Source organism: Drosophila miranda (genome assembly GCF_003369915.1).
Source record: "Drosophila miranda strain MSH22 chromosome Y unlocalized genomic scaffold, D.miranda_PacBio2.1 Contig_Y1_pilon, whole genome shotgun sequence".
NCBI classification, from domain to species: domain Eukaryota; kingdom Metazoa; phylum Arthropoda; class Insecta; order Diptera; family Drosophilidae; genus Drosophila; species Drosophila miranda.
In genome coordinates this window covers 4,627,552-4,638,805 of record NW_022881603.1, presented here as the reverse complement: position 1 = coordinate 4,638,805, position 11,254 = coordinate 4,627,552, and the positions used below count along the sequence as shown (strand labels likewise).

At 49.9% G+C, this 11,254-nt stretch overlaps 1 pseudogene; it reads right to left on the bottom strand.

Moving 5' to 3' along the window:
• Positions 1–3,702: 3,702 nt before the first annotated feature.
• The window catches only part of LOC117190481, a 75,931-nt pseudogene continuing 68,379 nt past the window's right edge, over positions 3,703–11,254 (bottom strand).

Genomic DNA, 11,254 nt, shown 5'->3' with positions numbered 1-11,254 from the left:
GTGGCTACGCAGCGCCCGACGTCACGCTCAGACTGATTTTCTGTCTCTCTCGCACGCACTCTTTGTCGTGTCGTTTAATATTAGCGGCGTCTGCCGGAGGAGAGCCATACTGACTTAGTATCGGGTATAACCGTAGAGTTGCAGTGTCCGCAGCAACTCACAACGTTCCCCCTCGTTTTTTATAATACTTGTAGTTTAAAGAATTTTATATTTAGATTAATGTTTGTAATGCATTTATATTTAAATCAAAGTGAATTCTTTTTAATTTCAATAATGTTTAGTATTTGAAACTCTTATATTTAATTTAAATATTGGTGCGTTTCTTTTTACTATGCCATTTATATACCCGATACTCTAAATGAGTATTGGGGTATATTAGATTTGTGGTAAAAGTGGATGTGTGTAACGTCCAGAAGGAATCGTTTCCGACCCCATAAAGTATATACATATATTCTTGATCAGCATCAATAGCCGAGTCGATTGAGCCCGTCTGTCCGTCTGTCCGTCCCTATCAGCGCCTAGTGCTCAAAGACTATAAGAGCTAGAGAAGTCCGGATACTTCTGTGATATGTCACTGCTACAAGTATATTTCAAAACTTTGCCCCGCCCACTTCCGCCCCCACAAAGGGCGAAAATCTGTGGCATCCACAAATTCAAAGATACGAGAAAACTAAAAACGCAGAATCGTAGAAGATGACTATATGTTCTAGAGAGTAAAATCTGAACCAGATCGTATAATTATTATAGCCAGAATCAAGAAAACAATTTCATTCTTTCTCGCTCTCTCTCTCCCTAACACACAGGTTTAATGGTCGGTTTTGCCAATTGCAAAATATGAGTTCAAGGATCTCAAAACCTAGAAGAGCCAGAGCAGCCAAATTTGGTATCCACACTCCTGTGATATCGGACCTTGACCGTTTTGTGTCAAAATTTCGCCACCCCCCCTTCCACCCACGCAAATCGGATTATATTTGTAGCCAAAAGCAAGAAATCAATTTGCAGTGGCCACTCAGCGCCCGACGTCACGCTCAGACTGATTTTCTGTCTCTCTCGCACGCACTCTTTGTCGTGTCGTTTAATATTAGCGGCGTCTGCCGGAGGAGAGCCATACTGACTTAGTATCGGGTATAAATGTAGAGTTGCGGTGTCCGCAGCAACTCACAACGTTCCCCCTGTTATTATGCACCTGAACTAAGGTTTTTATCCCATGCACCTAATAATCGTTAACCACAACATTTCCTTGTTAAAAATCTAATAATAATAATACGCTTATTCTTTATCCCCTACTAAAATTCCACTTTGATTTGTTTAGTCATAATTTTTCGTAGATTTTATAAAGATAGTCGTGGTTTTTGTTTGCTCATTTGCCACAGATTGACAGGCAAGGCATACGGTGACGGTGACGGTGGCGATGACTTGGAAGCAACAATGCCAACAAAGAAGTTGGAAGAGCATCTTCCACGCGCGCCCAATTATGACAAACGACAAACAGTGCCGTGTCACCTCCAAGACCAAGCTGAAACGTTGCCACACGTCACACGAGCTGCAACACCTGCGACGGCCAACGACAGACTTTGGCATTGTCATTGCCGTTTTTGAAGACGCAACAATGTACCTAACTGGAACACCAAACTGGCAACAAGCAACAGGCAACAGACAACAGGCGAGTGGCGGCCGAACAGAGCACTTGGATTTCGACTGGCGGACAGACAGCTGTGTGTGTGCGAATTGTGTTTATGGCTTCAGCTTTAACGACATTTTGTTGCAAGTCGCCAACTATCAGTGGTTCCGGTACTGCAGCAGCAAGAGCGTCAGGGAAAACCATTCTGCCCATGACGTTGCACAGTCCGATTGCATCTGCCGGAGAATGAGGAACATTTCAATCTGATTGATTTACATTTAGTTGTATCTCAAAAGGGATACCCTCCGAAGACCGTAATCAATCAATGTGCCCCTATGACATAATATAACCTAATATAACCCAATAACCTAATGGAATTTCTGTTGGGCATTTTTATGGCCACGCCACGCTATGCCACTACTACACGGCACGGCACGGATCTACGTGATTTGGTTGGAACGAACGTCTTTGATGAAATTGTAAGATTGCAGCGTCATTGCTGTAAGAAAGAAAAAATCCAGAAAAATGGCATAAATAAATGTGAAAAGAAGGGAAAAGGGGTCAGCATTCGTGGGCAAAACATAATCTGCAGATGTAATGAAATCGAATTCAAATCATTTCAATTAAACATTTTGTGCAAGCCTCCAGAGGAGAGGAGCAGCTAGCCACAGCGTTTTGATAATTATCAAATAAGCGCCATTAAGTGCCATTTAGAGGTGCCCGAGTGACGGGCTCGACCTTTGAACGCTATGAAGCGCACGGCATTGAACTTCATGCAAGTCGACAGACATTGAGTAGTGCTGGTGCTGGTGCTGGTGCTGGTACGGTGCTAATAGCCAGATATTGATGATCAATCTGCTCAAAGCAGCTGTTGACTTGTCAAGTCATTATGGGGGGCGTTCTCCACACATCCCTCTACGATCACGAATAACGAGTTCAAGTATGGTCTATGGGCATTTCAGAGGCGCCTCTAACCGATCCGTCCCGTCACTTGTCGGTTGCGCAAGAGCCCTCCCTGCCTCCACTGGCTAACAAGCCATTCCGTCTGCGGCACGCACGGGCAGCCCCGAAAATAATTTTCATTTTCTTCATTCTTTCCGCCATCCCATCCCGAGTGTTTTTTTGTGCGTGTGAACCAAGCGAAGTGTCTTGAAGTGGCTCTCGTTTTCTTTTGCTGACGTGAGTGGTGAAATGTCATAAATCATGAACAGATGAGGCTCTGTCGGGATTATTAATGAAGAAGAAACTATGAAGAGACAGAACTGAATTTGATTTGTATTAAAACATCAATTAATTTTCGCTTTTTTTAGAGTATTCTGTTTAGGAAATATATGACTAACAGGCCTTTTAATTACTTTCAATACGTACAAGTTATAACCTGTTAAAAAAAAATATTTGGTTGCTGATATTTTGAAATGCGCGCCCTTTGAAAGTTTGAGGAACACTTAACAGCACTGGCAAAAGTTGACGAGACTTGATGTACTAGCTGTCTCGCTCACACAACAAAGACTAGTAGTGGATGCGCATAATGCATACGTTAGAGCGAGATGAAACTATAAACTGAAGAGTTGTACAGTTTGTGAAGCACTGGGCGCCAAGATTCAAAACTTGTTTCAAAACTAATCAAACGAAAGGCACTGTCCCTCTAACCAAATATTCCCGTCAGATCTTTTAAGATCTTTTATTCATTTATTTACATACACACAAACTATATTGGTAGGGTAACCTAAATAAATCGATAGATTGCTACAAGCTAAGGCTAATTTCATGGGTTGGACTTCTGGACTGGATTGCATTTTAATAATTTAGAGGTTTAGTTTAAGGTTTAAAATTAATGATTAGTTGTCGTTTGCATAGGTTAACCCTTATTCGAACCTATGGATAATCTAAGTCCTAAGTCTACGCTTCTCATTCTAAATGGGAGGGACAGGTCAGGGTAGGGAAGGTCGCACAAAACGCGTCTCAGCTACAGTCGCCGCGGGGACTGCAGTGGAAAAGTATTTTAGGCCACTGAATCATCGAAATCTCTAAATCTAGGTTGCATATGTACACAGGGCTAACTGGGATGCTCTCTAATCCGGTCACTTCATGTATTAGCTGCTGGGCGCCCGACCGGAGGTGTATGTGCTCATTGGTATGCCCTGGGGACCTGGGATGTGGTTGTTGCCCGATGAATGCGTCACAGACGGATTCTGCGATCCATACAGATGATCCACACTGCTGTTGCCTATGCCGTTGCCCGAAGGCTCGTAGTCCACATCGTAGTAGATGCCCGACTGGTTCTGTTTTGATAAAGAGAGAGTACAGATTTTAGCTACAGGATCTTCAGGAGATAATGGATGGATAATGTGATCCTACCGCTATGCTGCCGTTGCCGCGACTCTTCGGGCGTGGCACTTGGAAATTGCGTACCAGCAGATCGGCGCGATCCTCCTCCTCGCTCGAGCTGGAGTTCTCCAGCGTGCGCATTCCGTTCGAGCGCGGACCTAGGCCAAGTCTTCTAAGTGCAAAGTGAAACGTGGATTAGACGATGGCGAATGGGGGAATAATGGCTGTGCTCATACCTGGGCAATGGCACTGGCGGCGCCAGAGTGGCACTGTGATGCATCTGCATGGTGCTCTGCAGCGACATCCCTGCCAGAGTGCCCATTCCCATGCCCATGGCCCCCAGATTTGGGTACGCGAACATGGCCGAGGAAGGACGCGTGGGTCCAATAGGCTCCGGCTGTCAGGAGCAGAAAGAATAGGAATTCAACAATCGATTATGGCGCTCACTACGGAATTGCCTGCACTTACCCCATAGTGATTCGTCTGGGCCATGACATCTGCTATCTGTGCCCAGCGCATGCGATCCTCCAGCGTCACCTGGTAGCCAGCCTGCGGCAGCCCCGCAGACTTCAGCGGAGCCGTGTTCATGTAGCCGAAGACGGGCGATCCCATGGCGTTCTTCTGCTCGCGCTGCCAGCGACGTGACCACATGATCAGGCAGACCAGGGTGAGGACAATGATGATGATGGCCGCCACGGAGGCGCCTATGGCCACGCCGAGTACCTCGCCATCGATCTCGCACTGCACCCCGTAGTGGCTCGAGTCGCAGGTGCAGATCTGGCTGCCCTCATCGTTGTAGCTGCAGGAGCCATGGTTGTTGCAGAACGAGTCCAAACACGCCTGACACTCGCAGCCCGCCCGCTGCGGCTGATCGGCCCAGGGATCGCGCAGTCCTGCCTCGCACGCGCACCGGAAACTGCCCCACGTGTTGCTGCAAGTGGCACCGGGATGGCAGTCGTTCAGGTCCGGCGACTGGCATTCATCCAGGTCCTGCAGCGCCGAGACAGCGCCCTCCGGAGAGCTCACATACAGAACGGAGTTGCCAATATTGTTGTTCCGGCGATGGAGCACACCCAGCAGATGCTTCTGCACATCGCTGCGCAGATTGGGACGCAACGTCTCCACGCTCGCGTCCAGCTGCAGGGGAATCAATATATGAATAGGTATTTCAATCGGAATGGCATGCTCACCTTCAGGGTCATGTTCACGTAGACTCCGTTGCCGCCCAGATTGGGATCTCCCCGATAGATGTTGTTCACCTTGGCCTCCATAAATTCATCTGAGTAGGGCGTCATTGACATGGCCGAGTCCAGCTGGAAAGGATTTTCCTTAGACCTCGTTTCTGTATTTCTTTGGAAGATGCTTACCGCTCGAATGGATTCGTAGCTAAGCTGCCCGAAGGGTTCGCTATGGCGATCCATCAGCTTGTGGTCCCACACGATGCGATGCTCATAGATGCGATCCACACGCAGGCCCAGATGGAAGGAGATGGCCCGACGACATGGCTCGCGATGCTTGCGACGGGAGTAGCCTGTGGAGAGGGAATCCCAAAAAGGGGGTCATTATTGGTGCATGAGAAGGAGCCCTCTGGCCGACGGAATCTCACCTGGCCTGCAGTGGCAGCTGGAGACGCCGCTGTCCGTCTTGCAGCTTTCATGCTGCGCCTGATCGCAGGTGGAATCGTCGCCCACTATGCAGGTATCGATCCTCACTGGCGGCAGAGTGGGTCGCTGGCGATAGTGCGGTCGCGTGGGCCCCGCGTTTGTTGTGGACGCTCCTGCGGCAGTTCCGGTGGACTGGCTCTGTCCCTGGAGATCCACCAGTTCCGTTTCCGGCACGACGTATCCGCCGCTGCTCTGAGTGACGGCGTTCGCGGGAGCCGATGCAGATGAGGCAGAAGCAGAACCAGCAACAGAACCACCACCAAGGTCAACACCACCTCCTCCCGGAGACGTTCCCGCGCCCGGCAACTGGGGTAGACGTGTGGCCGGTGTTGTGGCCCCCGCCGGGGGATCTGTGGGATCACCAAAGAGATTAATGTAAGTGCGCTTGCCATCGATCGAGACGAAGTCTTCGTCACCTGATGCCGACACAATAATGTCGTCCTGCCTTTGTCCTCCGCCCTGGCCACCCGCTCCATACGATCCGTACGGCTTGATGTTGATCGTCTGCTTGGAGCCGCTTCCCTTGGGCCCCGGCCCCTGGATGGCCGACAGCGTCACGTCGAAGATCTCCCCGTAGCCAGGCGGCAGATGCTGCCGTGTGGGTTGGATGGGGGGATTGGGCTGCGGTGGAGGCGCCGCCGGTCGCTGGTTGCCAGCTGGCGGGCGTGGCCTGCCGCCGGGCTTGAACTCGGGATCGTCGAGGACGATGCCGGGGCGGGGATGGTAGGGGCAGGCGGAGTGGCATTGGTGTTAGAGTTGGGGTTGGAGTTGGTACTGGGCGCTCTTTCAGTGGTGGTTGAGGTTGAGGTGGTACTCGGAGTGGTTGTAGTGGTGGTTGAGGTGCTAGTAGTGGTAGTGCGATCTTTAGAGGGCGACGGTTCGATGGCCAGCGAAGGAGTGGCGGCGATGGCCGTGCTGATGCCCGATGTGGTCAAGTGAGAGGTGGCAACCGTCTCCAGGCCGGGTGTACGATTGGCCGTCATGAAGATCACCTCCTCGGTGGAGGGATCCAGATCAAGGGCTTCAGAGCTGTCCATCGACATGGGCACGTAGGTGGAGGACATCCCGCCCATGACGGTGTGGACCACGGAGCTGGTCTCCACGATGGTAGTGTAGCCACCATCTGGTGGCAGCTCCGGCTCCTCCTGCGGCACCTTCTTCTTTTCGCTAACGGGCTTTGGCTTGTGCTTCTTCTTGGGAGATGTGGGCGTGGTTGCGGGAGGATTGGGCGTTGAGAGAGGGCCGGGAGGAGGCGGCTGCAGCTCATCATCGATCTCGCCGCCACCGGTGGAATCTGTGTCCTGGTCGGATACCTCAATATACTGCGCATTGGCATCCTCGTTGCAGAACTCCGAGTCGTAGGTGGTATCCGTGGGCGGAACACCGTCATCCTGCGCCTGCAACGACTGCTGCTGCTGCTGTTGCTGCAACTGCAGCTGGTGCTGCTTCTCCAGCAGATCCTGCTGCTCCAGCTTATCCTGGGGCTGTGGCGAGGGCAGCACTTGGGGAGCGGAAAGGGGTTTGTATTGCGGCAGGGGGCGCCGACTGCCGCCCACACTCGTGGTGATGGGCGGACGCGGCTTGTTGCGGTACCAGGGCGGCCGATTGCTGACGAAGCCCGGGCGGAGGGGCACTATCTGCTCGGGAATGGGCACGCCCGTGATGAAGGGTCGCTCCGGTCGGTCGAAGGGATACGGAGGCGGACGCATCGAAGTTCCCGGCTTCTGGGCCTCGTAGTCGATGGGCGGGAGGTTCTGCGTCCCCGAAATCCGCGGTGGTCCCCGATTGTTGATCCTGCTGGCCGACGGCCGGCGCACGCCCTGGGTGTTCGCGTGTACATTCACGTTGCCATTGAGCAGCTTCACAATGCCCGTGATGATGTCCTGGATGTCCGGGTTGCCGTTCTGCCGGGGACTATGCGGCGCCTGGGTGGCACTGGCCCCCGTCGACGAGGTGGCGGTATTGCTCGGCCTGATTGGGGACCCCGACGTAAGCGGTCGCAGGTCCCCCTTCCCTAAAAAAGACTTCTCCAAGCTGCTGCTGCTACTACTCCCCGACAGAGTCTTTCCCGCTCTGATCCTCTGCGTCTGCTCGGACTGCTCCTCCTGGCTGTCATAGGTTCCCGTGGGCTTGATGTTGTAGCGGAAGTACCTGCCCGCGGACACGTCCTTCTCCTGGTCCTGGGGGAAGTGCACGTCGTCCGGCCGCCCGCCCGCCTTCCCGCCATTCCCCTGGTTGTGCTGGTCATGCAGGATGGGCGAGGCCGATCGCTCCACTCGCTCCGCCCGCGTCTCGTTCTCGTTGTCGTCCTGCAGCGTGGACTCTCTCTCGGCCAGGCCGTTGATGGAGTCCGCAATGGTGCTCCCGATGCTCAGGCGGTCATTCCCTTGGCTGCTCGACATCGGGGAGATCTGGGAGATGCTCTCGTGCTGGGCCACTGTAAAACAGGAAAAGGGGACACGTTAGCAGAATCCGAGATTTAGTTTTCTAAACTTAACGAGGGGGAACGTTGTGAGTTGCTGCGGAGACCGCAACTCTACATTTATACCCGATACTTAGTCAGTATGGCTCTCCTCCGGCAGACGCCACTAATATTAAACGACACGACAAAGAGTGCGTGCGAGAGAGACAGAAAATCAGTCTGAGCATGACGTCGGTCGCTGCGTGGCCACTGCAAATTGATTTCTTGCTTTTGGCTACAAAAATGATCCGATCTGATCCAGATTCAGCAATCTGATAGATATGGTCATTATCTATGATTCTGCGTTTTTAGTTTTCTCGAATCTGCAATATTGTGAATGCAACAGATTTTCGTCCTTTGTAGGGGCGGAAAGGGGTGGGGCGAAATTCTGAGATATACGTTGTATAGTGAGATCTAACAGAAGTGCGGATACCAAATTTGGTTACTCTAGCCTTAATAGTCTCTGAGATTTGTGGATGCCCCAGATTTTCGTCCTTTGCGGGGGCGAAAGGAGGTGTGGCGAAATTTGGACACGAAACGGTCAAGGTCCGATATCACAGGAGTGTGGGTTCTGAGATCCTTGAACTCATATTTTGCAATTGGCAAAACCGACCATGAAACCTGTGTGTTAGAGAGAGACAGAGCGAGAAAGAATGAAATTGTTTTCTTGATTCTGACTATAATAATTATACGCTCTGGTTAAAATTTTACACTCTAGAACATATAGTCATCCTCTACGATTCTGCCTTTTTGGTTTTATCGTATCTTTAAAAATGGGGATGCCACAGATTTTCGTTCTTTGTGGGGGCGGAAGTGGGCGGAGCGATGTTTTGAAATATTTTTGTAGCAGTGACATATCACAGAAGTCTGGATCCAAAACATCGTTGCTCTAGCTCTTATAGTCTTTGAGCACTAGGCGCTGAAGGGGACGGACAGACGGACAGACGGACGGACGGACAGACGGACGGACGGACAGACGGACAGACGGACAGACAGACATGGCTCAATCGACTCGGCTATTGATGCTGATCAAGAATATATATACTTTATGGGGTCGGAAACGATTCCTTCTGGACGTTACACACGTCCACTTTTACCACAAATCTAATATACCCCAATACTCATTTTGAGTATCGGGTATAAAAATACACCCAGAGAAAAATGGCATAGTAAAAAAAAACACGAATATTTAAAATAAATGTAAGATTAATAATAATGTATCGTTTATTAATAGTGTTTTTCGAAAAAGAGTACAAAGTGTATGATTTAAGATGTGCAATTAATGAGTCTGTTCTTCCGACTTTTTGTTCAACTTTCTGCTTCTACTTCCAACAACCGACTCCCGTATCGATAACCCCTTATCGGTTAGGTCTTTTAAACATCGGTTAAGTCTGGTTATATCGGTTAGGTCTTATCGATGGTATCTTAAGTTCAAATGTTAATTTAGATGGGATAGTGCTAACTGCTTGATACACTGTCCTTTACATTCGGCCCTCCTGCTCATCTTCATCTGTCCCAGATGATAATATATCATCGTTCTCTGAGACAAAACGCCATAGCTTCATATTGTCACTGCTCGTTGCTGTGATATTTGGCCCCTCGACTTGAGCAACCTTTCTGACGTCGTAGCGACCGTTCCGCTTTACCTTGGTGACTTCATATGGGCCTAGATACTCGCTGGTCAACTTGCGTCCTGCGACGAACTGCGTCCTCTTGATCGCGACCATGTCTCCTAGTCTGTAGCCGTGCTCAGGTCGTCGTTTTTTATCATAATTGCGCTTGTACACCTCTTGCGCCTTCTCAATGTTTTGTTTTGCTTGGTCACGCAGTTCTTGGCGCTCGTTGTTAAACTGCGTAACCAACTCCTCGTTGAGCACCTCCAATAGTCGACTTTCAGCTTGTCTGTGCATCTTTGTCCCAAACATGACCTCGAATGGCGACGACTTCAACGTAGAATGCACATGCGAATTAATCGCCATCTGGACCTGTGTCACATGCTTGTACCACTTCGTTGACTCCTGAGCTGAGAGCATTGCGATGATACCCAAAACTGAACGGTTCACCCGCTCAATCTGACCGTTGCCTCTCGCCACACCTGTCGTTGTACACACATGTTCGACTTTGTTCTCGTTGAGAAACTCGCTGAATGCGTTGGATGTAAACGCTGCTCCTCTGTCGCTGACTATGCGCTTGGGAAAACCAAACACAAATGACCAATCTCTCAGCCTCTTCACAACTTCTTCGTGACCTGTTGACTTAGTTGGGAACAGCCACACAAACTTGGAGAATGCATCTACCACAGCAAAAATGTACTTGTATTGCTTGGCTGTCGCATCCATTGGTCCCAAATGATCAACGTGCAGCGTGTATAGTGGTGTGTCACCCTTGTCAATGCAATGAAGATAGCCTTCTTGTTTGCCCAACTTTTTGCTGAAAATTATACAACTGATACAATTAGTAATCAACTTATTTACTTTCCGTTCAAGGTGCGGAATCCAGTATTGCTGCTGAACTGAGTGCATTGTCTTCGCTGTGGAGAAAAGACAAACTTCATGCGATCCTTGAATGATTTCCCTTTCCATCAGCCTTGGAACCACCAATACGTCATTGCCATTTACAGATTTGAAGAGAAGACCTCCTTTAAGCTTGTAGTCTTGATATGGGTGCTGCTTCAGGATCTCACCTGTGGCTTTGATGAAATCGTCATCCTGCTGTGCTTTCTTTATCCGAGCTGTTAGCTCCGTCGTCACGAACATGCATGTCTGCGGAAAACGACTGAGACAGTCCACGTGTCTCATTCTGTCCCCTGGGCGGTGTACTGCTTTGAATGTAAAGTCCTCCATATACAGAATCCACTGGGAAACTTCTCTGGGTATATCTACTTTCGTTGTTGTCTGCTTAAACGCCGCACAGTCAGTGGCAATATCAAATTTGATCCCCAACAGGTAGTGACGAAACTTCTTGAGTGCGAGGTATGCAGCTTTGACCTCCAAATAGTAACTGTGACGTTTGGACTCGGCTTGTGTAGTCTTTTTACTCCAATAGTAAATCGGGGGGGAATTGCCATCAAACTGCTGCAACAAAACTGCTCCGAAACCTTCTTTGGATGCATCCGTGTGGAGTTCCGTTGGCGCTTCTCGTGAGTATAAATGTAATACAGGTGCGACTACAAGCAGATTC